This window comes from Malaya genurostris, chromosome 2, assembly GCF_030247185.1.
Source record: "Malaya genurostris strain Urasoe2022 chromosome 2, Malgen_1.1, whole genome shotgun sequence".
Taxonomy (NCBI): domain Eukaryota; kingdom Metazoa; phylum Arthropoda; class Insecta; order Diptera; family Culicidae; genus Malaya; species Malaya genurostris.
The window spans coordinates 19,063,583-19,091,475 of record NC_080571.1 but is presented as its reverse complement, the minus strand read 5'-3'; the positions used below and the strand labels follow the sequence as shown (position 1 = coordinate 19,091,475).

Genomic DNA, 27,893 nt, shown 5'->3' with positions numbered 1-27,893 from the left:
TATGTAAAGGTAACACCTAATTTTCACACTATTTTTGCAAGAGAAAAAACAACAAAAAACCGTTCCAGAAAACTGAACGGATATTTCGTGCAATATGTCGTTCAACAATCGCTCAAAGCCCAACAAAATAGAACGGCCGGCTGAGAGGGTAGGTTTTACACGATGACGACACAAATAAACTGTCGATGAATCAAATTCATCTTTGATAGTTGCCGTATGATTGTTTTGTTTTGAAAAATGACGAAAAAGTGTCTGTTAAAAACGTGTTCCACAGTGAAAACAACTAAAAAGATTACCCTGTATGCGTTTCCAGCATCAAGGAGCGATATATGTATGAATCTGTTTAGTGTGAGGCGACTTGCAATTTTTACATTCGAACGATGAACTTTTAAACTGTAAACAAATACATGGCGACTGTCAAAAAAAGTTCATCCTGTTCATTTTTGTGAGGTTATGTTATGTTTGTGCAAAACCTAATTAGGTTTTTTATCGTGACGACACAAATGAACAAGTATTCATCCTTGACAGTTCAGCGGTACTGTTTACAAACAAGCTTAAACAAAAATCGAAGAGCACATCTAAAACAATCATCTTTACACTTTGCAACTAGTCACTTTTATTTAATAAATATCAAAAACGAACCGTATTCAATCGTGAACAAATGTTTTAAAACTTTATTTAGGCGATATGGACCGTAAATGGTCTGATCAAATTTGTCAATAAACAAACAAAAGAAATTTCTGTTTACAAACAGTACTGCTGAACTGTCAAAATGTGTTCATCCGATTGAGGTTAGCAGTGACGGTAAAAAACCTAATTAGATTTTTTATCGTGACGTCACAAATGAACAAGCATTCATCCTTGACAGTTCAGCGGTACTGTTTACAAACAAGCTTAAACAAAAATCGAAGAACACGTCTTAAACAATCATCTTTACACTTTGCAACTAGTCACTTTTATTTAATAAATCTCAAAAACAAACCGTATCCAATGGTGAACAAATGTTTTAAAACTCTATCTAGGCGATATTGACCGTAAATGGTCTCACCCAAATTGTTAACAGACAAACAAAAAAATCGCAGTTTACAAACAGTACTGCTGGATCGTCAAAATGTGTTCATTCGATTGAGGTTAGCAGTGACGGTAAAAAACCTAATGGCTGCAGTACTGCTAAGCTGTCATGGATGAACGCTTGTTCATTTTCACGTCACGATAAAAAACCTAATTAGGTTTTCAAAATTTATTGAATAATTATTGTAATATTCATCAGCACGAAATTAACATGGAAATAACCCTTTGAGTTGAACATTGAGGAGTGTATCGAAAATAAGCTATCCACAAATTTTCCTTTCAAATTATGATAAAAAACGATATTTTATTCAAATTGAAAACTGATCCTTTATTGTACGAGGTTAAACTTGAGCGTAATGAAAACCGGGTGAAATTTAAGTTATTCCTTCACGAATTTTCGAACTTTTGATCGAACTCTCTTCATCAAGTTCCGAACAAGTGTTGCATCGCATTTTTTTGAATGCTTGAGCCCATATTTTTTGAGCTCCTGCATGTTCCCAGCTGCCCTACCAGTCTTCTTGAAGACCCTCTTCACGATTGCCCGGTAACGTTCGATGGGTCAAGCTGAGGGCAATTTGGTGGATTGATATTTTTCTCAACGAAATTTATACCCTTTTCCGCAAGCTAATTGTGAGTGGTTTTGGCATAGTGAGCCGACGCTAAATCCGCCCAAAACAGTGGAGGTGTACTATGCTTATATAAAAAGCAGCAATCTATATAAAAGCAGCAATCTCTTCTGGAGACACTCAGATCGATAGATTTCTGCAGTTATAGTTCCGGTAGGGTGAAAAAATGGTTGACTTCAAACCACAAAAACATATTGCTTGCCATACCAATACCTTTCGACCGAATTACTCCGCTTGAATCGACCTGTCCGCATCGCTCACATCTTTCCCAACGACGACAGTGAAGTATTGTGGACCTGGAAGGGTTTTTGAGTCCTCCTTTACATAAGTCTCCACGTCCATCAAAACGCATGCATCCGGACACTGCAAAATACGCGAATACAATTTCCGGTCCCTTGTTGCTGCTCGTTTCTTTTGTTCTACACTTTGTTTCGAGATTTTCTGCTTCTTGTAGATCTTCTGGTGATTTTGCCTCGTGATACGCTGGATCATTCCGACACTCGTTCCTGCTTGTTTGGCCAAATCACGTATTGACATTGATTTTTCTTCATGATTAGAGATACCACTTTCTGGTCCAGTTTCGGGTTGGAAGAACCGGGTTTTCTGCCTCTTTCTGGTAGTTCATCCAAAGAATAGTGTTCCCCAAACTTATAAATGATGGTTTTAACACAGACATGATGAATTCCAAATCGCTTCTCCAATTTTCGCATAGTAATGCCCTTCTCACTTAGCCATGTGTCCAGAACTTTAATTTCCACTTCCTTTTCAATACGCGACATTTTGAAAACGCAGAATTTCAACCGCACAAACAAGTAAACAAACGAAAGCTGAGAGCCAAACGCACAGCATGCTGTGATCAGAGCATAAAAAACCATCACAAATACATGCGTACTACACAAATGTGTGTGGATAGCTTATTCTCGATACACTCCTTATATAAGTCATTCTCAAACGGGCACAAAAACTACCATCTTTCTAAAGAACAACACAATATAACTATCACAATTCATCTTATAAACTAAAAAAAATCAAAAAGGTAAACGAGTAATGCCAGAGACATAACTGGATGTCGTGAATACGAATAAAATTGGTACGCTTCCTTCAAGCTTCCGAATATCAGTTAGTTGATCAATTGTATGAATTATGCAAGCATTCCCCTTCTTCACTTCTAGAATTTGAAACGATGCAGTTTTTTTAGTTTTTTATAAGATAATGGTGGTTCTGAAAAGAGCCTTTTGTGCAGGCGATCGTACTGGAGAGTGACGAGTTGAATTCGAATTCCGACGAATGCAACTGGCTTCCGTCATGTTTGCCAGCAACAAATATGACCTAAAAACTGGATCAGTTTTGAACCGAGTTAAACCTAGACTTACTATCTCATGCTCTATTTCGATTAATTCAATTATGTTACTTCTGCATATGTAAGTCAAGCTAAACAGTAGCATGTAGTAGAATTATTACTTTTATTATTATTATTGACATCACTACACCACCGGCACGGTATTACTGCACTACCGGTTGTGAAAATTTCATATTTTATCAAATAAATTTGAATTCATTGACGTTCGTTTATTCTTTCGGTAGTACTGATCATAAAATAGCTATAATTTTTATCAGCCGCAGCACCGTCTTTTACCAATATTACACACTAGTAGCAGACATCCGTAACCGTTTCGATTTTTTCATAGTGTGTACAAATAGAATAAAGCACGCATCGTTCGTTTTGTGTTTTCTACTTCTTTCGATGTGGTACATATTGTCTTTCAATATGGCGGTTTGAAAACTTTGACACTCATCGTCCTGTAATAGCAGAACCGGAAGTCAGATCCGGATGAAATTTGACAGTAGCTTTAAAGATAATATGAGCATTAAAGCATTCAAGCATCACAGAGAAATCGAAATGAGTTCTATTTTTTAAGTTTTTCTTCACCTCTTTCGGTGCTTCCGGAACAGGAAAAGGGGGGACCAGTAGTGCCGAATTAAGCTTTTATGCCCACAAACTAACAAGCTCAGCAAACTAGAAGAAGTTATCAGACAGTTTAATGGGATTTGTACCTGTTTTTGACCATCGTTTGTGAAAAAATACTAATGAAATTGGTAGTTTTCTAACTTATCACGCGTTAATTCCGGAACCGGAAGTCGGATCCGAATAAAATGTTCTAGAAATTTTAAGGAAACTATACGACCTTTCATTCGAATCTTAGCTTGTGAAAATTGGTTGAGCTGTTTCAGAGAAAATTTCTAATGTTCACCATTTACCATGTAACTCCGGAACCGGAAGTCAGATCCAAATGAAATTCAATAGCAGGCTATGGAACCATAAGACTAAGTTCTAAGTTTGTGAAAATCGATTCAGCCATATCTGAAAAAAGTGAGTGCATATTTTTTCTATTTTTTTGTGCATATCATCCTATATCTCCGGAGGCGGAAGTCGGATCGGCATGAAATTCATTAGCAGGCTATGGGACCATGAGACCTTTCATTCGAATCTTAGTTTGTGAAAATCGGTTCAGCCATCTCCGAGAAAAGTGAGTGCATAGTTTTGTTACTTACATACACACATACACACACGGACGGACACACTCACAGACATTTGATCAGTTCGTTGAGCTAAGTCGAATGGTATATGACATTCGGCCCTCCTGGCCTCGGTTAAAAGGTCGGTTTTAACAGTGATTGCATAGCCTTTCTATATAAGAAAGGCAAAAATAATATTACTGAAGATTATTTATGTACCTAATTCTCGATGTGTCTTTTACCGGTGTATTTAACAGACACTTTAAACTTTTCCACTGGACATGTCATTATGGAATATTCAAATAAAATTTGCAACTAGCTCACAAAAAAAGTAACGCATGTAACGCTTCGTAACGCCCAAAGCTTATACAATGTAACACATGTGATATTTGAAACTTACAAACGAGTAACGTTTGTAAGGCTTCGTAACATGATAACTCACAAAAAAATATCCCATGTAACGAATCAAAACGTCTATAACTTACAAAAATGTTACGCATGTAACGTCTATAACTCACAAAAAAGTATCCCATGTAACGCTTCGTAACGTCTATAACTTACAAAAAAGTAACGCATGTAACGTCTATAACTTACAAAAAGTATGGCATATAACACTTCGTAACGTCTATAATTATCAAAAATGTACACCTCGTAATGCCTTTAACTTACACAAAAGTAACGCTTCGTAACACCTATAAATTACAAAAAATAACACATAAAACGCCTTTAACTTGAAAAAAACGTTTCGAGACGCTCCGCAACGTCTGTAACTAACTAAAAAGCAACGTAAGTAACGCTTGTTTACGTTTATAACATACCAAAAAGAGTCGCACGAATAAAGTTCATTCTCGACATTTACCGATGGTAAGCTGAATGAACACCGTTTGACAGCTATTAGTGGTTTGTTTATGTGTTCATTCTAATTTGAATACGTAATAAATATATCAAATGTTTATATCTTCGTTCAAACAAAAATTCTAAGCTCTTTCTTAAGAACAAATGCAGTATGAATTTGGTCAAGTTGTTGTTTTACCAGGAAGAAATCGTTCAAGGGATTCTGAATAAAATCCTTAAAATGATTTTTATACGTCCTCCCTGTTTTAGTAGAAACGAGTTACACAAACTCACAAATATAGAACCGTATTCTAAAAATACATATAGTAAAACTGATCACTGAATCTGTGAATTCGAGACAAGGATTTAGGTTCGGGACTGAACACCGAACTCTGAACCAGGCTGCGGGTCCGGAGTTCAGCTCTTGATCCGGGATAAAGTTAAAAAATCTTCAAGATCCTGAATCAGTTAAATTTCTAGAATTGTGGAACTGAATTCAGGAATTAAACTCTAGACCAGCATTCTGGAACTGAACTATGGATTTCGGAATGCATTTAAGAACTGATTTCTGGAATTACTACAGAACTTTGGCTCCGAATTCCGGTCCTGAATTTTGGTCTGTGGTTCAGAATTCAGTTTCAGAATTCTGGTTCTAGAATCAAGTTCTGTAATTCGGTTCCAGTTCCGGAGCTCTGGAATTCGATTCTAGCCCTGGGTTCTGGATGAGATGTTGAATTTTAGAGCTGGATTTAGGAAAAAAAATCTGGTCTTGGATTCTGAAACTTAATTAGAACTGAACTCTAGAAATGGAGCTGAATGAGTCAACTATGCCGTGAATGTAGTATCAAACTTTTATCTTCTTTACATAACGAATATATTAAAAAACTTCAATTCGGAGTTATACTACTGAAAATTATATTCCAAACTGCTAACCTTAAAACTGATGACTAAGTGAAAAAATTATGTTGATACGTTAAATAAAGCAAGAGGTTTTCACGATCACAAACTTATCATTCAACCATGTGATAAATTTTGAATAGCCGCCCAATGGTAAAGTAAGACATATTTACGGCGAAAAGAGCCAAGAAAAAAATGCGAAAATTTTCTTATTAGAATTGAATCATACTTTGAATCTTTACTGCTTTAGAATGGTATCATACTTTGAATCTTTACTAAACTGATTATATTCACTTCCAATTTGCATATTTCATCAGATAAGTAGTTCTAATAGTTCTTTAAATAACATTTGAACCCATTAGAAGGGTTGATTTTGTGTAATGTTCCCCATCGTTGTTCACTTTTCGTTATATTTTTCTCCATTGCAAACGACCAGCAGCAGGAAGATGCAATTGCTACTGAATCAATTTTGGTCAAAAGCTTTCCTTTTACGTGATTTCGTCTGTAGTTTGCCACAAATGGGCGATCTTAACTGTTGGTATAGAATTTTGATGTCGATCAGTACGGGATTCGTTTTTGACATTCAGAAGAGTAAAATTGTAAAATCTACGATGATAAACACTGGCTTTATTCGCACTCGTTTAGTGCTAGAAGTGCACGAAGATAATCAAATTATTCTAGATTTGCACGAAATTGATGATTTTTATCTCCGATTTGCAAAAGCAAACCTTTACAGTTGATTAGATAACATATGAAGCCATTTGAAGGGTTGATTTTGAATAATATTCCCCATCGTTGTACGAGAAAGGCATCATGAGTTTTCTTTTTTGATACTCGTTGATACCAAATATTTCAGATAACATTAATGTTGAATTATTTGTAATTATGTCATACAACTGAAAATGTTATCATAAATTGATGATCATATCGCCGATGGCATGTAGTAAAAATTATGTTGATACGTTAGATACAACAATAGATATTTGCGATCAAAAACTTATCACTCTTTCAGAGGGTAAATTTTTAAAAGGCGCCCCACAGTAAAGTAAGTCATATTCACGACAAAATATTCGCCAGGGACAGTCGTACTGAAGATAGAATTATATCAGGTTATAATAAAAGGTGATTTTTTTGAGGTTAGGATTTTCATGCATTAGTATTTGCTCAGATTTTTTGAGGTTATGATTTTCATGCATTATTATTTGCTCAGTATGCTCTGACATTTCATCATGAAGCCGAACGATCTGCCACAACGTCGAATTTTCAGTGAATGGGCCCTAGAAAAGTTGGCAGAAAATCCGCTTTTTTATCGACAAATTTTGTTCAGCGATGAGGCTCATTTCTGGTTGAATGGCTACGTAAATAAGCAAAATTGCCGCATTTGGAGTGAAGAGCAACCAGAAGCCGTTCAAGAACTGCCCATGCATCCCGAAAAATGCACTGTTTGGTGTGGTTTGTACGCTGGTGGAATCATTGGACCGTATTTTTTCAAAGATGCTGTTGGACGCAACGTTACAGTGAATGGCGATCGCTATCGTTCGATGCTAACAAACTTTTTGTTGCCAAAAATGGAAGAACTGAACTTGGTTGACATGTGGTTTCAACAAGATGGCGCTACATGCCACACAGCTCGCGATTCTATGGCCATTTTGAGGGAAAACTTCGGAGAACAATTCATCTCAAGAAATGGACCGGTAAGTTGGCCACCAAGATCATGCGATTTGACGCCTTTAGACTATTTTTTGTGGGGCTACGTCAAGTCTAAAGTCTACAGAAATAAGCCAGTAACTATTCCAGCTTTGGAAGACAACATTTCCGAAGAAATTCGGGCTATTCCGGCCGAAATGCTCGAAAAAGTTGCCCAAAATTGGACTTTCCGAATGGACCACCTAAGACGCAGCCGCGGTCAACATTTAAATGAAATTATCTTCAAAAAGTAAATGTCATGTACCAATCTAACGTTTAAAATAAAGAACCGATGAGATTTTGCAAATTTTATGCGTTTTATTGTTTAAAAAAGTTCTCAAGCTCTTAAAAAATCACCCGTTATATTCAGCCGTACACAACACGCACACATGAACTCATTTCATGAGGAAGCAAGAGAAGCTTCAAATTCAAATACTCTCAAACTTGTTTAACATTGAGCAAATTCTATAAATCGGTTCTTTCTAGAACCCAAAATCTGTCCGAAGAACTATTTGATATTTTTCTTAGATTTAAAAAAGTAAATCTATAACAGAATAATCCATGTAAGCTCTGTTGGTAGAAGTTTTCGTCCGATTAGACCGCCTGATTGACTAGATAATGTAAAAGAACTCAGCGGCTGAAATAATCACCTCCGAAATTTTCTTTCATGAAACAAACATACACTACACTCTGAACTCCGACAGCTCACAAGTGATTTTTTTTAATCAGCGAAATTTGATAACGAATTTTCACACTCAGAAATATCGCTAAAAAATCGAAAGAGAGAAGAGTCTCCGGTGACATTTCGATGCAGAATTTTCCACTACGTCAACGAACAGATTCGTGCAAGAATTATCAATAAAAAAATCTCCACTGAATAAATTAGCAACTGAACCGCAATTGAGAAGTAATGAATGCTAACGAGGAATACGATCAAAAGTCAATAATCGAGCACATTACCCTGGGAGCTCGATTATTATCGCATATCACATTGCTCGCACACAAAAACAAAAAAAAAACACTTCCACCCGAGTTCGATGCGATAGAAATAGAGCACAGGCGTTTATAAACGCGAAATCTAACCTTGAGATATAAAGCTGACTCTTTTTGTTTTGTTTTTCTTTTTGTTCGACAGAGTCGTTTCATTTGTCATTTGTGTTCGACAGTGATTTGAATATTTGTCAACTGGTGCGTCAAATGACAAACTCGTTAAATACCTGCTTCACGAGCGACGCTCCGTCCGTCTAGTAGTGGATGATGTTGTAACAAGTCGTTCTGAAAAGATAGACAAGACAATTCAAATTAAATCTCATTTAACAATGAATGAACATGCGTCCTCACTGAGAGTAATTCAAATGGAAACGCATGGTGGTTTGCCACACGAAAGAAAACATTTGCTTTTGAAATGTAGAAATGTCAAATGATTCACAAATTTCCACCGACCGTTACTCCCGCTGAGTAATTCAACCCGCATGGCGCTCTGCCGTTCTTCCCGGTCGACGACGATGACAGCTCCTATCAATGACCTTCCCACTTTGTTGTGGCTTCACTTCACCCGGCAGTAAAATAAATTGAAAAATGAAATAATAATAATAAACCCATTGGTCATTGGATTGTTTAGCACGCAGACGAAAATCGTTCCAATTTTTATGATGATGATTATTGTACAAGTGCTCGTGAGTGCCTACCAAATTCACATACACACGAAAGACAAACTTAATCCGTAAGAGAAGGAGGAGGACAGGAAAGAACAGTATCGAATAGCCCCATTAGCATGCGCCTAACCAACGGCCAGCTAATCGAAGTAACCGAGGTAACGCTGGCAACCGGTGCAGAAATAACAATAAAGAAAAGGAAAAAGATGAAAATACTGTCGGTGAGATTCCATACCGCACAATACAATGTATGCTACTCCAAGGAGAGGAGTGTTGAGATGACGTGAGTGTGGCTGGTGGGGACGATACCCGATAATAATCTAATCAATTCTTGCATTATTAGCTGTGTTGTCATGGTTCGCGTACCAAAGGTCATTTGACGGGGAGATTCGCTTTTTTAACAGGGTTTGTTGTTTGTTTTGACGTTGACGGGTTTGATAATTGCAAATTGTGCTTTCGTCTATTATTTTGTATGTAACTTATAGAATTTTTTGAAATAAATCGATTTTTCTGAAAAAAATCAATTTGAAAAGTAGACAAGTAGAATTTTACATAATTTAGTTTTGAACCTTTTAAACCTTTTTTTTGTATTTTCTTATGGGTCAACATTTCAGGAAAGTTTCGTTAAATTTTCATGTCAACCGAAGCAAAACTCTGGATGTTATGGGCTTTTATTTCCTCTTATCTTATACTGCGAGGAGGCAAGAGTTCGGGCCCAAGTGTCTGAGGCATGCTTGCGAGGGTCCGAAAGAGAAAGAGGGTAAGACATCATCAGAGTACATCAAAGCATGAAGAAGAAAGAATCTCAGCGGATTTTGTATCAAAATTAAATTTGTATTTCTAGTATTATTATTGTCAGTGTATATTTGTTTTTTTTGTTTTTCGCTGAGACTACCCACATTATCAGATCCGAATGGATTCCGAATCAATTCCGAATCGGCGAGAAATTTTCATTCGGAATTCCATGTGCAAATCATGTGGAATTCCGAATCAATTCCAACTCCAGTGCAACAACCGATTCCGAATGAATTTCGCCTGAACCGGTTGATCCGGAAATCTGTCGGAATTGAGTGAGAATTGCGGACTGAATTGTCAATTCGTCTTCTTCTTCTTTTTTCCCGATTTCGCACGTTTTCGTGCTGACTTTCAGTTTATTTTTAAACGAAAACATTATATAACTTAATATACAAATTTAAATCTTCTTGTTTTTCGGATATACAGAACTAGTAAATAACCAGTTCTTCTTAGAATTCCAACATAAACTGTTGAAATTCGCTGGAAATTAATAAAACGGCCTACCTTAGTCAGCATCATCCATTCCTCTAGCTGGAGTGTAGTGAAATGGCTGAAGTCGCCTCAATTTTTCACTAACACATTCATAAAATGAGCGAATATTCAATGACATTTATAATGTCACTGTCAATCAGGTTGATCGAGCAGCCAACTCAGGCGAAAATTCTAGCACTGAACCGATCAAGCACTAAAAAATCATGCGGTCGAGTAAGAATTCATTGCTCATTCCGTCATTTCGATAATATGGGTAGTTGCGTCCACTACCAGTGGGTTCCAAACTGAAGCTTTTTGGTGTGGGGGAGTGTGGTGGGCAAAAAAACAAACAAGACGGAGATTTCGAAAAAAAGAAGCCGAAGAAGTTACCGCAGGGAATTGTCCAATTTACGCGTGAATGTATTATTGTGGGTAATACTAGTGTGAGTGTGTTTTGTGCATTGTATAGTTATGAAATTAATAAATCTCGGTTGATTTTTCATTAGGACGTATGAGCAAGTGACAGTTTCTCTTTAATCACTCTCTCTTTCGATTATTGTGATGTGATTAAAAAGATTTTCTTTGATATCACTAAACCAGGGCTTTTTTATGGGTGCACGCTGTGCTCCTTAAGAAAATTTCGAAAATATCACCGTGACTCATCTGGGCATTTTTAAGCTGATCATGCTTATAAAGACTGTCCCAGAAAGTATGGACGCACTTTGATTTCGCTGCAAATTATTCACAAGTGTTTGACATTCAAATTTTATTTGATATACTGATAATATTATGTAGACTACAACAACAGAATATTATTCTCAACATTTGCTACTTAGCTATTGTAGACTAGCTGGCGCACCTTCTTGTGAAAGTTTCTCATTAAATTCCGAACATACTTCTTGGCGACAAGTTTTGACACTTTTTTCTAATCTTTTTCGAACTGTTGAATGGTTTCGGCTGCCGAGACATGTTTCCTAAGATGTGCCTTCGTTAATGCCCAAAATTCCTCAATTGGTCGAAGTTGTGGGCAATTTGGTGGATTCATGTCTTTTGGGACGACACATTTTTGGTAGTATACCATTCTACCGTTGATTTTGAGTAGTGGCAAGAAGCAAGATCTAGCCAGAAGACAAAAGATCCTTGTGGCTTCGAATCATGGGTAGAAGTCGTTTTTGTAAACATTCCTTGATGTACATTTCGCTGTTTATTGAAGCAGTGGTGATGAAGGGTTTCGAAATCTTACCGCAGCTACAAATTGCTTGCCAGACCATAGCTTTCTTATCAAATTTTTCGATTTTCGACTTTATTGTGGTCCCGGCAAGGATTTGTAATCGAGTTTCACGTAGGTTTCGACGTCCATGATTATGCAGTTCAAATTTCCAGCAAGAATCGTATTGTACAGCTTTCGAACCCTCGGCCTGATCGATGCTTCTTGTTTCGGACTATGTTTTGGTTGTTTCTGCTTCTTACAGGTTCAATGATTCAAACGTTCTTTAGCACGAACATTTGACTTCGAAGTGCCCACTTTTTTGGCCAGTATACGTTTATCCAACTGACTTTTTCGACCCGTTTTCGGTTTATCCTCATAGGTGTTATCCTCACCGAACTTCCTGATTGCATTTCGCACGGCTTTTTCACTTACTCCTTCCATTTTTGCTATCTTTCTCAGTGACAGTCCGCGTTCTGTGCACCATTTGTACATAATTTATCGACGTTGTTCTGCTGAAAGTCTGCATTTCGGAACAAACTAATGAAAACGAATAAACAACTGCACAAGTGGTTAGAGAAGAGTGTAAACAACGGGACGCATCCATAAAAATTGACAGATTCTGAACCATTGCGAAATGGCAGCAGTTTTTGGTTTCGTCCATACTTTCTAGGAAAGTCTTTAAATTCATAAACTCGTAAATTAATTTGGTCAAATAACCAAACCAACAAATCGGAATAATGTTGATATCAAACTTGATGATATCGTCCATATTTTTGCGTCATCAATCAATTTGGAATGGTTGGAACTGTCACTTGCTTATACGCCCTAATGAAAAATCAACCGAGAATTTCGAAAGACGCTGACTGTTCGAACAATTCTCAACTCATCCTGACCTTGTGATTCAGGAACCGGAAGTCGGATCCGGATTAAATTCAGAAATTCCGTATGGGACCATAAAACCGTTCATTTGAATTAAACTCTTCTCGTCAATACTTTCCATAAAGTAGAAGTTACAACGAGAGAATGTGAGAGAGGATTTTAACAGATGAACATAAAAATACTTTCTATTAGGTGTACAACTTTGCTTCCGCCGTTTTTCTCCAAAATTTAAAGCTTTATTACGAAAAAGTGCATACAGATGTATTATTCAAAGTATTGTCCGTCGCTAGCGACAACTTTCTCCCATCTTTCCAGCCATTTTCGGATCCCGGCTTGAAAAAAAGAGTCCTCTTTTGACGTTATCCATGATGCAATCCATTTTTCCAACTCTTCGAAGGATTGAAAATGTTGATCTGCCAGGCCGTGTGCCATCGAACGGAATATGTGGAAGTCAGAAGGGGCGACATCTGGGGATTACGGCGGGTGGGGCAAAACTTCCCATTTCAGCGTTTCCAGGTACTTTTTGACCACTTTTGCGACGTGAGGCCGAGCATTGTTGTGTTGGAGGATGACTTTGTCTTGTCGCTTTTGATACTGTGGCCGCTTTTCATTTAGCGCGCGACTAAGGCGCATCAGTTGCGTTCGGTAGCGATCTCCTGTGATGGTTTCACCCGGTTTTAAGAGCTCGTAGTAAATTGTTATTCATCTTTGAAGGTTTTTTCTCTTCCACCATCATGTTTGTCTTCGATATCGAAATCACCATTTTTAAAACGTTGAAACCACTCCCGACACGTTCTTTTACTCAGAGCAGCATCACCGTAAGTTTCTGAAAGCATTCGATGCGCTTCAGTTGCATTTTTTTCGAATTGTAACAGAAAAGTAAAACTTGCCGCGAATGGCGAGAATTGGACACATATGTAAACAGACATTTTCGAGCGTGAATAATACGGAAACAAGAACAACTGTCACTGAAACGGCGATGACAATTCGTTAGGCACTGTACACACTCACTTTGAAGGCATTATCATCTATGTGTATTGACCAGCCTCAGCCGGTACAGCCACCTATCAAAAAACGGTGGAAGCAAAGTTGTACACCTGATACTAAAAAAAGTTTCATCGCTATTTGATATCAAGATCGATGGGCCACCACTTAACATCTTTCACCCAATTAATGAAGTACACACTTAAAACCATTTCTTGAGCTCGGCATAATAAAATGCCGAAACTGATCAGCAACACGTAAATTTGCTGATTGCTCAGTAATCAATACGCATGTTTCTGAACTTCGTTAAATGCATTCACTGATATTTCGGTAAAATGCTTCACTTTGCCGAAATTTGGCATAATTGCTTGCTGAATTTATCAGTAAACAACTACATATGTCGACATCAGCAGAGACGTTTGCCGAGATTTCGGAATATGCGCTAGCTGTTGCCGAGATTCAGCACGACAGCTGTCATTTATTGCCGCGTTACATTTTCGCTTCGCATTGTGCGATTATTTTCTAATGAAATTCTCGAGTGAAAAAATGGATAATCTTCGAAAAAGCGTGGAACCACTTGCAAGTAAAAATATTGAATAAATATAGTGACATGTTTCGCTTTATAAAAAGCGACTTTATCAGAGTACTCGCGATTATAAGGGAAAACACTCAACACGGGGCTCAAAGCGTCCTCGAGACAAAACTTTGGGGGATATGCGGAAAAATAACCCAATGCATGGAATAATTCAATAGATCAAAGTAAGTTTATTTTTTGAACAATACCGTATATGTTATGCATCATTAAATATTGAACATTTTTGTAAGCCAAAAGTCAATATATATTTTTATTATCATATTTCCAGCTCGACTCAAGGTGGCCGCATCTGGAAACGCCGCTTTTTTTATGCTACATGTTTTTAGGTAGAGGTATTAAGCACTACTGACAACAAATTTGTAAGCCTTTTTTAAGTGTTAATAAAATCAATTTTTGATCCTGAATGGCGTGTTTATAATGTTGAGAAATTACAAACAAATTTAATTGACTAGATTTTTAATTACTGATGATTCGGTAATTATTTTCATTTTTTCGTTTTATTGGAATGCCGAATATTCAGTGAACGTTTCACTGAGCAAACAGTAAATCTTATGCTGACGATTTCGGCAATATTTGACGTTTGTCAAATTTGAGGGTGCCGAGACGCTCAGTAATTTTATTTTTGCCGAGATGATTGCTGATTACTCGGCTGTGCGAATCTCGGCATTTTTTTGCCGAGACTCAGCTGAAAAATTTAAGTGTATATGTGGACTCATGGACAATAATGTTCAAAATTGCAAAAATATGTATGAGCACCGTTTTAATTACATTTGGAACAAAAGTTACAATTTTATAACAATATTTAGGATTTAGTTCAGCTATTATTTTTTATTAGAATATGTTTTCAAACAATGGAAAAATAAATGACTTCAATACTTTCTCCTTAAAACATAGTGGAGAGTTAGAGAGAAGTGACTGACCTTTTTTATATATCATTCGAAAATGAGTTCTATAGTACTCACACCCTGAGTAACTATTTTCTACCGTGTGTAATAGAAACGACGCCATCACCCACATTATCGAAATGACGGAATGAGCAATGAATTCTTACTCGACTGCATGATTTTTTAGTGCTCGATCGGTTCAGTGCTAGAATTTTCGCCTGAGTTGGCTGCTCGATCAACCTGATTGACAGTGACATTATAAATGTCATTGAATATTCGCTCATTTTATGAATGTGTTAGTGAGAAATTTAAGCGACTTAAGCCATTTCACTACACTCCAGCTAGAGGAATGGATGATGCTGACTAAGATAGGCCGTTTTGTTAATTTCCAGCGAATTTCAATAGTTTATGTTGGGATTCTAAGAAGAACTGGTTATTTACTAGTTCTGTATATTCGAAAAACATGAAGATTTAAATTTGTATATTCAGTTATATAATGTTTTCGTTTAAAAATAAACTGAAAATCAGCACGAAAACGTGCAAAATCAGAAAAGAAGAAGAAGAAGACGAATTGACAATTCAGTCCGCATCTTCTCACTCACCGAATGATTTCCGAATTAACCGGTTGTAGGCGAACCGGTTCATTCGGAATCGGTTGCTGCACTGGAGTTGGAATTGATTCGGAATCCATTATGATTTGCACATGAAATTCCGAATGAAAATTTCTCGCCGATTCGGAATTGATTCGGAATCCATTCGGATCTGATAATGTGGGCATCTGCATGTTGCCTCCGCGTTCAACACTCTCATTGAACATAACTCAAAATTGAGTGACACATCACTCAAATTCATAAAAAGTGCACGTACTCTAAACTTGAGTTACCTCATTTTTGAGACGATATTGTCAAAACTTGAGTAATTTTTACTCAAAATAAGAAAAAAATATTTTGTTCATAATTTGAGTAAGTTCAACTCTAAATTTGAGTTCCTTGCTCTCAAAATGAAGAAATTTTTCTTCGTAAATTTTCATATACAAAGTTATTCTTCTTTTTTTTTTTTGAATGCGCAAAATAGTGATTCGAAACCGTTTCCTTGTGAACGGTTTGGAGTAAAAATTGAATTATTTTGATATACTTATGTTGCGCTTTTCACTAAGCATAATTGAAACTACAAAACATCTATGATTGACGTTGATTCATGTTTTCAAAACCGGATCTAGAAACGGCAATGGAAAACAACGTATTCTTGCATTCTTTATTTCGATAAGAATATTCCAAGAATGAAAACGCACTGAACTGCAAAAAGTATTTTTTTCACTCAAATGTTTAAAAACTCAACGCTTACTCTAATGTATGAATAAATGCGAGAGAACTCATGGCAACGAGTTTACTTTACTCAAATCCATACTCGAATTTTGACATATTGTTCCAGTTTATGAATTTGAATGATCGCAACTCAAACCATGAATTATGTTCAAAGAGCGTGAAGGGGTGACAACTAACTTCAAAAACAACAATAAATGTAACCACCAAATTTCAATTGTACAGTTTTATTCTCACTTATTTGAAGGGTCTGGTAAAATCATTTTCTGGGTTCGGGCATAGCTGCCAGAACTTCATAATTGCCAACTGCTTTGACAAACACAAATTCAGCATTACATAAACTATCAGCAACACGTTGCTAAACGATGGAAAATCTCCACCTCACACAACTTTGAAAGGTCGTTCGGCCCTTTCACCATTCTTGCGTTCGGATTTTTTTTTCAACTCGAAAAGTCAACAGCCACACGCCGCTAGTCCCGTTGACTGACTGGCCGGGACAGTCTAAAATAAGACATTTCGGTTGGATTAATTATTCCGGTTACTCTCTGATGTCACCGGCAAGCCGAACGAGCCGGGCCGGTCGCCATTGTGAAGGTGTGACGTTGTCATTCGGGCCCTGCGCTAGCTGTCCTCCGTTCGAAGAGATCACAGCAGGCGAGAAGTAACAAACCAAAACCAACAAACAAACAACTCCTAACTTCGTTCAAACCGGTCACTTGATTTCCATCACAAACTGAACGGAGATAACAATCAGATGTTCGTTCGTCCATAGCCAGGATGATGCAAATGTTTTTTTTTATATCATAGACATGTAGACCTTCGAATGGGCGACACATTGCTTCGATCCAGTTCATAACCGTAAAACATAACCTAGAAGTGTTCTAGGCGCTTAGTCTGTTCGACTATCTAATCAAAAAGCTCGAACAACAGACTGGGACGAAACGCAGGAAAAAGGCAATCTAACAGTTTTTCTCGCGATCCGAATTATCTTTCATTGCGTGGCAGTCGTAAAAGTGATTTCTCCCACGCACTCATTTTCCATACACTGATAAACATTGACATGTTGACATCGTGTGCAAAACATATAAACTATTATCATGTCGAAAACACATTAAATTTGTTTGAAATCTATTTAGATCATAAAATAAATGTGCAATCTATGAATTTCGAATGGAATTTATGATGCATTCATTTTACGTTCTCTTCAAAATGATAAAAAATGCTTATGATGCCAGATTCTATATGAATTTCGCATGAATGTCTCTTTGTTTTACATACAGCTAACAATTTAAACACGATTTTTCATATCAAACGTTTTTCATATTAATACACCGCAATTTCTACTTCAGAAAGGTGTGTTAAACACATGCAGAACATGTGTTGAAAACAATCATTTGGAAAACCTATTACAATCAATGAAAAATACGTATCTTAGCTGAATGTAGAAACACCGAAACTAGCATTTAAGTGAATTTACACATGAACTACACGTTGAAATTAATTGGAATACATTTATATGAAAAGGAACATAAAATTGAAAGTTTACTTCACATGAATCTGTCGTGTGTATTTTTATCAGTGTAGTTGAACATTTTCCACATCACATATAACAGAAAGGCTAAATAAAAAGTCTAAATCGAAATGACATCTCGCTGATTTGTGGACTTGGATTTAGAATCACTCCGCAATTCGACTTCTCAACCGGGGTTCCGAGGGATGGATTTCATTCAGCATTCCGTTGGGATTTTGTGAAATAAGTTTTCGGTCGTAATTGGTAACGTTTTGAAACATAATTGGTAACAATTGTGTTCAGTCATGACTTCACGGTAAAGAGTCTGTATTCGGATTTACACGACTTTACATCACAAAATTCGCTGAATGAACATCATTTGATAGCAAACAGTGTTGTGGTAAATGTAAACAAACCACCGGTACATGTCAAACACGAACTTTATTCATCGCGGGTTTCCGGCTGCTCGGCCATCCATGGAAGTTGACCATCAATGTTAACTTCCCTCTCTGAGCAGCCTAGATAGCCGTGTAGTGTCGGTAGCGATTTCCCAACTGCTAAGAATAACGCTACGGTCCACCTGTACCGATGGTATAAGTCCACCAAACAGGTAAGCCGTGTGGCATCCGGCGGAATTTTTTTTTTACCAAGAATTGATCCACTGGTTTCCTATTCCATGTCGTAAAAGGCCACAAAAATAGGAACTCCTAAGTCAAGGTGTATTTCCGTGCCGATGGCTGAATGGCTGCAGGAGGTTAAACATTGCAGTCGTGAACGGAATATCTTGGGTTTTTCCCTTACTGGATACACGCAATGCTTAGCAATCAACTTCTTTGATCATCGCTTCGGCAGACCAGAGATTAGAAAGCTGAGTGTCTGTGGGTGTCCTCAAGGTGGTGTACTATCCCCACTTTTATGGAACCTAGTCGCTGATAGTTTGTTAAGGAAACTTAATAACCTTGGATTTCCGACTTATGGTTTTGCCGACGATTATCATATATTGATGACCGGTATAAGCATTAACACTCTCTTTGATTTAATGCAGCAAGCCCTGCGATCTGTTGAACAATGGTGTTGTCAGGTTTGGATTATCTGTAAATCCGGGCAAAACATCAATGGTGCTTTTCACTCATCGTAGGATAATTACAGGAGCTCGTCCGTTGCAGTTCTTTGGTTCAGGGGTCACTGTGGTCGATCAAGTTAAATACGTCGGGGTTATTCTTGACTCAAAACTGAATTGGTCTGCTCACATTGATTTCAGGATTAAAAGAGCTTGCATGGCTTTCGGCCAATGCAGACGAGCTTTTGGAAAATCATGGGGACTCAAACCCAGATATATTTATTGGATCTACACAACTATCGTTAGACCAATTTTAGCATATGGATGTCTTGTATGGTGGCAGAAAGGAGAAGTCGCGACAGTTCAGTCAAAGCTAAATCATCTCCAAAGGATGGTCCTAATGACGATAACAGGAGCATTCACGACAACTCCTACTGCTGCTCTAGAGGCGCTACTGTGCATTAACCCACTACATGTGTTCCTAAAACAAGAAGCATTATCTTGTGCATACCGTCTTAGGGTTACAGGGCTTTGGAACAGTAACCCATTAGAATATGCTACCAGTCACACTCGCTTGTGGTCTCAAATGGTTCCGTGGGATGAGTATTTACTCGCTCCTAGTGACCTAACTCTCACATGCAGTTTTCCTTTTAAAACATTCAATGTGAGCTATCTTCTTCGTTAGGAATGATTGTCTGGTTGTCTGGAACGACAACTTGATGAACACATAGTTTGTTTTACGGACGGTTCTCTGTTGAATGGTCGTGCTGGTGCTGGTATCTACTGTCGTGAAATAGGCTGGAGCAGTCTCATTCACTTGGTAGATACTGTACTGTGTTCCAAGCAGAAATCTACGCAATTCTGTGTGGAGTACAATCGGCACTTCAGCAGAGGATCTGTGGTAAACGTATTTATTTTTGTTCCGACAGTCAGGCAGCCTTAAAAGCACTCAGTTCGAATGACTCACGGTCGAATCTAGTGATCGCATGTCGAACTCAAATTGAAGACCTCAGCATTTCAAATGCTGTTTACTTCATATGGGTACCCGGCCATTCTGGTATTACTGGAAATGAATGGGCTGATGAGTTGGCTAGAGCTGGTGCAACGAATGATTTCGTTGGTCCTGAACCAGCTTTACCACTTTCAACTAGTTGGATAAAGCACAAGATACGTTCTTGGGCTGCATCCAAACATGTCAGCTACTGGCGCAGCTTGCCAACTTGCGCTCAGACAAAAGCATTTCTACCAGATTTAAATCTGAAAATGTCAAAGTGTCTACTGCATTTCTCCAAGTATCATTGAAGTATTCTGGTCAGAGCTCTGACTGGACATTGCAAACTCAATTATCACATGGCTACTATTCAACGTGCTGAGTATTATTCGTGTGATTTGTGTGAATGCGATTATGGTACTTCATATCATCTGATATGTAACTGTCCCGCATTGACGCAGCTACGTATCCGGGTTTTTGGTTCTCCATACATGGTTGAGTCTGTGTATGCGGAGCTAAAATTGAAGGATATTCTCTCGTTTCTCACCCAATGTGGTAAGGAGCTATAGTCAGAAGGGTTCATCGTTCTTCCTGGAGTGAATGAATCCCTTCTGTATTCACCTTAAATACACACTTAAATTGGATTACCGACCTCAGCTGTTCAAATCTCGGTAGGTGATTTTTTCGGTAAAATTCACGTTTTATCACTGCGGTACCTTGAGGTACTGCTGTCAACAAATGTTCATTTGTGCTGATATAACAGTAGAATGGAAATATTCGGTAGTTCGGCTGTTCAAAACTCGTCAAAAGAGGCAAGAATTACCGAACGAGATTAAGTGTGTAGGGTTTGGCAGATTGTTTGGCATCCTCTGGGGGGTACCGCATTTACTTCTGCTTGTACATACTGCGAGTCGTTCTGCATTCTTCCGGGAGTGCAGAATGGTGTCGCTTTTGTAAGATCTCTAAATCCTCTCGGGGGTTGGAGGTTTTATTAACAGCAGACTGTTCGGGACCTCGTAGAGGTTCAGAATTTCCTTCTGCTTCCACTAAATGTGATCCTCAGCAGATTGTTCAGCATCCCTTAGGGGTGCAGAATTTACTTCTGCTTTTATGTGTTTTTGTGTCGTCAATTTTTCCCATCCTCCTAGTCCAACCCTTACCATTTCCTTTCAATCCTTCCCTCTTATATATCGGGAAAATGATGCTAAAAACAAATTGATGGCAAGGCACAAATCTCCAAATATCAAGGGGAACGTGCCATTTGAGCCAATTTGTTCTGATTCCTGGGATTTTGTGAAATAAGTTTTCGGTCGTAATTGGTAACGTTTTGAAACATAATTGGTAACAATTGTGTTCAGTCATGACTTCACGGTAAAGAGTCTGTATTTGGATTTACACGACTTTACATCACAAAATTCGCTGAATGAACATCATTTGATAGCAAACAGTGTTGTGGTAAATGTAAACAAACCACCGGTACATGTCAAACACGAACTTTATTCATCGAGGGTTCATTTGTGATGTCATCTTGTATAAACTACTGGCGATGAATGAAGTGCAGGGTTGACATGTACTAGTGCATTTTTTACACTTCCAATTAGGTTTTTTGTTGTTACGTCAAAAATGAACAAGAGTGCATCCTTGATAACTCAGCAGTATTGCCTCCATGGACATTGCCCTATGATTTTCTTATGTTATACCAAGTTGCCTTGTCCGCATTAGAGTGCCTATAACCAGAGTGACGACATCTCATCCGTAACAATTCAAAACATTCCATTAGCTTTACATTGAAGTGACAGATCGTTTGCTCGTTTGGAACTGGGAGCTGTCATTCCAAACGAACAGCTGTCGCCACTCTGATTATAGTCACTCTAGTCCGCATGTAAACAGTACTGCTGAATTGTCAAATAAATTGGAATTTATAAGAAACGGTGAAAAAACCTACCAACACCTATTCAAATAAGAATGAACAAGTGAACAAACGACTGTTAGCTGTCAAATGCTGTTCATTCAGTGGGCTTTATGAGGTTAAGACATATTTGTGAAAAGCCTCATAGAATGAACAAATGCACTAGCGTCATGACATTCTCACGAACGGAACTTAACCTACCAAAGTTTGTCAAATGAACAAGTAAGTACTGATGTTCTGATAAAGGTCAGATTCCAGCTGCAATTAACAATTAGTGAATGTTGTTTGACAGCTACCTAAACCTAAACCTTGTTGGTTTACGTGTTCATTCCAGCTTGAAATCATTTATTCCAGCTTGAATACTAAAACAAACCACTGCTAGCTGTCAAACATAAACTTTTCTCATTACGATTTCATACGTGTCGTGGTCTTGATAAACTTAATACATAATGAACGAATGAACAGTTGAACTGGTGAACAACACAGATAAAACTATTTTGTTAATTTACATTTATTTTCATACTCATATTTGGATATTACAAAACCAAACGGTTTGTAAAAATACAGTCTTATTCAATGAAAAACTAAATTAATCTTAATGTAATTTTACATCAATCATGGTTTTACATCAGATTTTCGTTTCAACTAATGTCTATTTCATAGTACTTTCGGTTTACATGTCGTGTAAGTTTCATATTTTCTTTCTGTGAAGTTTCAACACGAAGTTTATCTACCCTCTGAAAGCGATTTGTAGTTTATCTACCCCCTGAAAGCGTTTAAACAGCTATCAGTGATTTGTTCACATGTTCATTCCAAGTCATTCCAAGCCGATTTCAAATGGTAAGTATAATTCATGCTGAGCCTTGTTCATTTGTGCACTTGTTCACAGAGTCGTTTTTTTTTCAAAACACAGTTCGTTTTTTCAAACACAGTTCGTTTTTTTAACATCTCAACGTTTCATGTAATTCTAAAACATTTACCAATAGTCGATTTCGGAAATTTTTAAACGTCTGTGCAACTCGAATCGGTCATGTTATTTAGCTAATAGTTTGTGCTTTTTGCTTATTTTCAAATGATTGACAATTTCATTATTGAACCTTTAGAAATTTTGAGTCCGCGAACTTTTCTCCAACCTTACAGACTTTTGCAACTCTACTTGAAGATATTTGAAATTTTTACCTGACATTTCTGGCTACACTTGAGAACAACCCACTTGGATGTGCCTGGCAGCGTCTGTCAGAAGGTTTTATCGGAATGATGGCAGAATTCAGGCAAGAATCTGGCAACAATGCAAACCGTTTCCGGCAGAGACTTTCGCTTAGCGGTTATAAAAGCTTCTATTTCTAACGGACTAGCAGGACAGTTTTGAATCGGTTTAACATTTTTAGAGCATTTGGCTTTATATTTTTCATTGGAAGTTTAAACGAAGGGCAATAACATAGCTTTTGCACTACTGAACATGATATGCAAAGCTACTTCTATCAATATATCAGTATTTTCATTTAATTTACCTGTTCTCAAGACTCGTTTTTATTTTTACATGCAGGATTGACGAATATCAAATGAAGTCGAACAGAAAAAAGAAGGAAGAACGATCTTGTAATACATGACGTGGCGAGAAAATGACGCAATATTGCCTGCAAAATTTTGACAGCTGCCGGAATCTTACCAGGCTTCTGCCGGCTGCCAGTATCCGAAAATTCTCACAAGCGAGAATACCCACATTATGGAAATGATGGAATGAGCAATGAATTCGCACTATACTGCATTATTTTTCAGTGTTCGATCGGCTCAGTGCTAGAATTTCGCCTGAGCAACCCAATTGACAGTGACATTATAAATGTCAATGAATATTCACTCATTTTATGGAGGCGTTAGTATAAAAGTTAGGCGACATAAGTCATTTCACTACACTCCAACTAGAGGAATGGATGATATTGACTAAGCGAATTTCAATAGTTTATTTTGGAATTCTAAAATGAACTGGTTATTTACTAGCTCTGTATATCCGAAGAACTTGAAGATTTAAATTCATATATTCAGTTATATAATGTTTTTATTTTGAAATAAACTAAAAATCAGCACGAAAACGTGCAAAATCGGGAAGGAATAAGAAGAAAACGAATTGACAATTAAATCCGCATCATCTCAATCAATTCCGACAGATTTCCGAATCAACCGGTTGTAGACGAAATTCATTCGGAATCGGTTGTTGCACTAGAGTTGGAATTTATTATGATTTCCACATCCACATGAATTCCGAATGAAAATTTCTAGCCGATTCGGAGATGATTCGGAATTCATTCGGATCTGATAATGTGGGTAGGAGCTGTCGTGTTGTTACCAGAGATGCCAGGTTCACAGATTTTCAATGCTGCACAGATTTCTAAAATCGATCAAAGACCGACCAAGAACCACTAACAATCTTCAAATTGCTAGGAGAAACACAATGAAAACGGAAAGTGTGCCCAGACTGATTTTGGTTCAATCACAGATTTTTGAAAAAAATACCTGATATATTTAGTTGTGACTCGGTTGATGATACGGAACCGTTTAAAAATATATGAATAGAGCATGTAAACAAACGATTGTCGGCTAAAATTTGTAAAATTTCGCGTTCGAATGGTACAAAACTTCCAATTCGAATTGAATTACAAAAGAATGCAATTCACTATTCTAGCAAAATAAAGTAAAATGCAGATAAATATCACCAATATGTTCATAAAACCACCACATCTGGAGGCTGAAATAGTCCGAAATTCGATTCGTGACGGTTCACCCAGCCCAGGCACGCCGCTAGCGTTGTTTGTGTTTCACAGTTAGCTTCTTCTTATTTTATATCGCGTTCCTCCTCTCTCAACCGAGATTTTTGGGTAGATCTGCAACAGCGAAATGATGCGTCTGCTTCTGTCCGGTTGTTTGTTTGTATTAGCGATTCCAGCGTAAATGTTTGTGCTGTTTTTCTTTGCAAGACATGTTAAAAATTGATGATTTATAACTTTATTGAACTCAAAACAGTGAGTTACTACAGAAAAAGAGAAAGAAATAACTATGTCATGTTTAATAATTAGTTTAATTATCATTCATTCCGCATAATGATCAGAGTAGTCCGGACTGCCATTACAATTCTTTTCGTCATTCGTTGCTACGCAACATGAAAAAACATAGGAAAAGTTACCTCTCCGATTTCGTCGTGTTTGCAGACTTCACTTACCGAACCAGTCATTCTCTTTCTCTCTAGCGGCTAGCCAGCACCACCTTTTTCCTTTATGCAGAGTAATTTATCTTTGACGCAATCCCCGCGTGTGGGTGGAAAATGTCACATAAAATCGCCCCAGCATACTCATCCGGCGTTGTTTATATGCTCCCAGAACTGCATCAGAAATGAGCTAAAATTATCCACGACAACGACACGGAGGGCTGTTGTGTCACAAACTTCACCCGTGTTGAATCTTTCGCCGATTGTGCGTTGATTTCTTCATTAGTACCTACTTTTGTTTATTTACTGTAACGGTTGGTTGTCTTGTTTTTAATAGCATTTGCTTTCTTTATCTGGTGCAGAATGTCAGACGGAATCATTTATGTTATTCAATATTGGAGAGACACGTTAAAATTCGCGTCAAAATTCATTGGCAAATACGAGTCGTTTCACATCGATATTATACGTACAAAAAAAAAACAGGAAACGATAAACAGTGAATCGAGTTATGTTTCGTTGATCTAGGTAAATTGAGCTAGCATGAAATTATCTCTTCGAGTTCCATTTGTTGAGATCAATGCAAATTACTCATCTGCAGGATTGAACGATTTTCAATCAAACTTTCGATTCAACTTATATACCTTATGATAAAAAAAGAACCGGAATTTTCATTTTAAAATTCCCGCGCTTGTCCAATCGGTAAACTTTTATTCTCTCAACGTTGGCAACACTTTTATACACATTCTGTCAAATTTTGACGCATATCGTACGATTAGTTTTTGTTTGGCGTCTATACAAAGAAGTTGAAAAATTTTCGTGTGGCGATTTTTATAATGGATAAAAATTTAGAACAACGTGCGTGCATCAAATTTTGTGTTGCAAATGGATTTAAGTGTTCTGAAACGTTGAAAATGTTAGAAAAGGCCTTTGGTGAATCGTGTCTAGGAAATACACAGGCATACGAGTGGTATAAACGCTTCAAAGGTGGTCGTACAAGCTTGGATCATGATGAGATCCCTGGCCGCCCAACAACATCTGTTACTGAAGAAAACATTGAATCGGCGAGGCAAATCGTGTTGCAAAATCGTTCTGTACCGACTAGAGAGATTGCTGTGTTGTTGGGCATCTCTTATGGATCAGCCGAACACATTTTAACTGATGTTTTGGGTTTGAAACGCGTCGCACGCATCAGTTGTATTTGGTGGAGAGCTCCCCTTTTTGGTGTAAAATGGTCAGTGAAATCGATTCCATGTATTTAGAAGCACCGCACAAAACGCTATCATGTTCATTTTAACCCAAGTTCCCTTTTTATAGCACATTGTATTCAAGCTTAACTATATAACATAAAACCGAAGAACTTGCAGAAGAGCGAATAGAGTGTTTCTGATGTAAAAAAGTCTAAGAAATCGATTGCATATAGTTTTAATGACAGTAGAAAACTCGCTGTACCGTTTTACCCCATTTCTTTTCTAGTTATAATATTCAGCAGATCCAATACTATCTATCAATATTGGTTCAGAACTCAAGTCCGGAATCCAGGTTAAAAATTTAGAAGTCCTGAACTTCGATTAAGAATACAAGTTTTGGCTCAGAATCCTGGGTCAAATAACAGGTTTTAGTCAAGAATTCAGTTCGTTTAAGTTCGAACTTCAGGTCCTGGTTCTGTATTCAGACTCAGATCTAGAACTCATGCGCAGATCTAGAATCCAGATAAAGTTTTCAGGTCTAAAATACTTACTTTACTAGTTCACTCCAGAACTTGAATCGGATCCTAGACTCCACACATTTCTGGTTCAGATCCGGATCATGAACCTGGAGCTGGAATTAACATATTGCAGATACAGGATCTGAACTGAATCCAGTTATATAAAGGCTGTCCCAGAAAGTATGGACGCACTTTGATTTAGCTGAAAATAATTCACAAGTGTTAGATATTCAAATTTTATTCGATGTACTGATAATATTAGACTACAACAACAGAATATTATTCTCAACATTTGCTACTTAGCCATTGTAGACTAGCTGGCGCACCTTCTTGCGAACGTTCCTCATTAAATTCCGTACAGATTTCTTGGCGACAAGTTTTGACACTTTTTTCCAATCTTTTTCGAACTGTTGAATGGTTTCGGCTGCCGAGACATGTTTCCTAAGATGTGCCTTCGTTAATGCCCAAAATTCCTCAATTGGTCGAAGTTGTGGGCAATTTGGTGGATTCATGTCTTTTGGGACGAAAGTGACATTTTCGGTAGTATACCATTCTACCGTTGATTTCGAGTAGTGGCAAGAAGCAAGATCTAGCCAGAAGACAACATGATCCTTGTGGCTTCGAATCATGGGTAGAAGTCGTTTTTGTAAACATTCCTTGATGTATATTTCGCTGTTCATTGAAGCAGTGGTGATGAAGGGTTTCGAAATCTTACCGCAGCTACAAATTGCTTGCACGACCATAGCTTTCTTACCAAATTTTTCGACTTCAATCGATGTCTCGGACTGGTTTAACACTTGCCCTTCTCGCACCGTATAATATTGTGGTACCGGCAAGGATTTGTAATCGAGTTTCACGAAGGTTTCGTCGTCCATGATTATGCAGTTCAAATTTCCAGCAAGAATCGCATTTTACAGCTTTCGAACCTTCGGCCTGATCGATGCTTCTTGTTTCGGACTACGTTTTGGTTGTTTCTGCTTCTTATAGGTTCAAAGATTCAAACGTTCTTTAGCACGAAGAACATTTGACTTCGAAGTGCCCACTTTTTTGGCCACATCCCGAACTGAAACCTCCTTCTTCTGCTCGAACGCCT

At 37.6% G+C, this 27,893-nt stretch overlaps 1 protein-coding gene across 2 annotated transcripts in view; it reads right to left on the bottom strand.

Annotated features, from left to right (window-relative positions):
- The window catches only part of LOC131432527 (uncharacterized), a 178,569-nt gene that overhangs the window by 58,602 nt on the left and 92,074 nt on the right, over positions 1–27,893 (bottom strand). For both annotated transcript variants that reach the window (XM_058598857.1, XM_058598858.1), the window contains exon 3: positions 8,849–8,906. The gene's annotated coding sequence lies outside the window, so the exon portion shown is untranslated. The remainder of the gene's footprint in view (positions 1–8,848; positions 8,907–27,893) is intronic.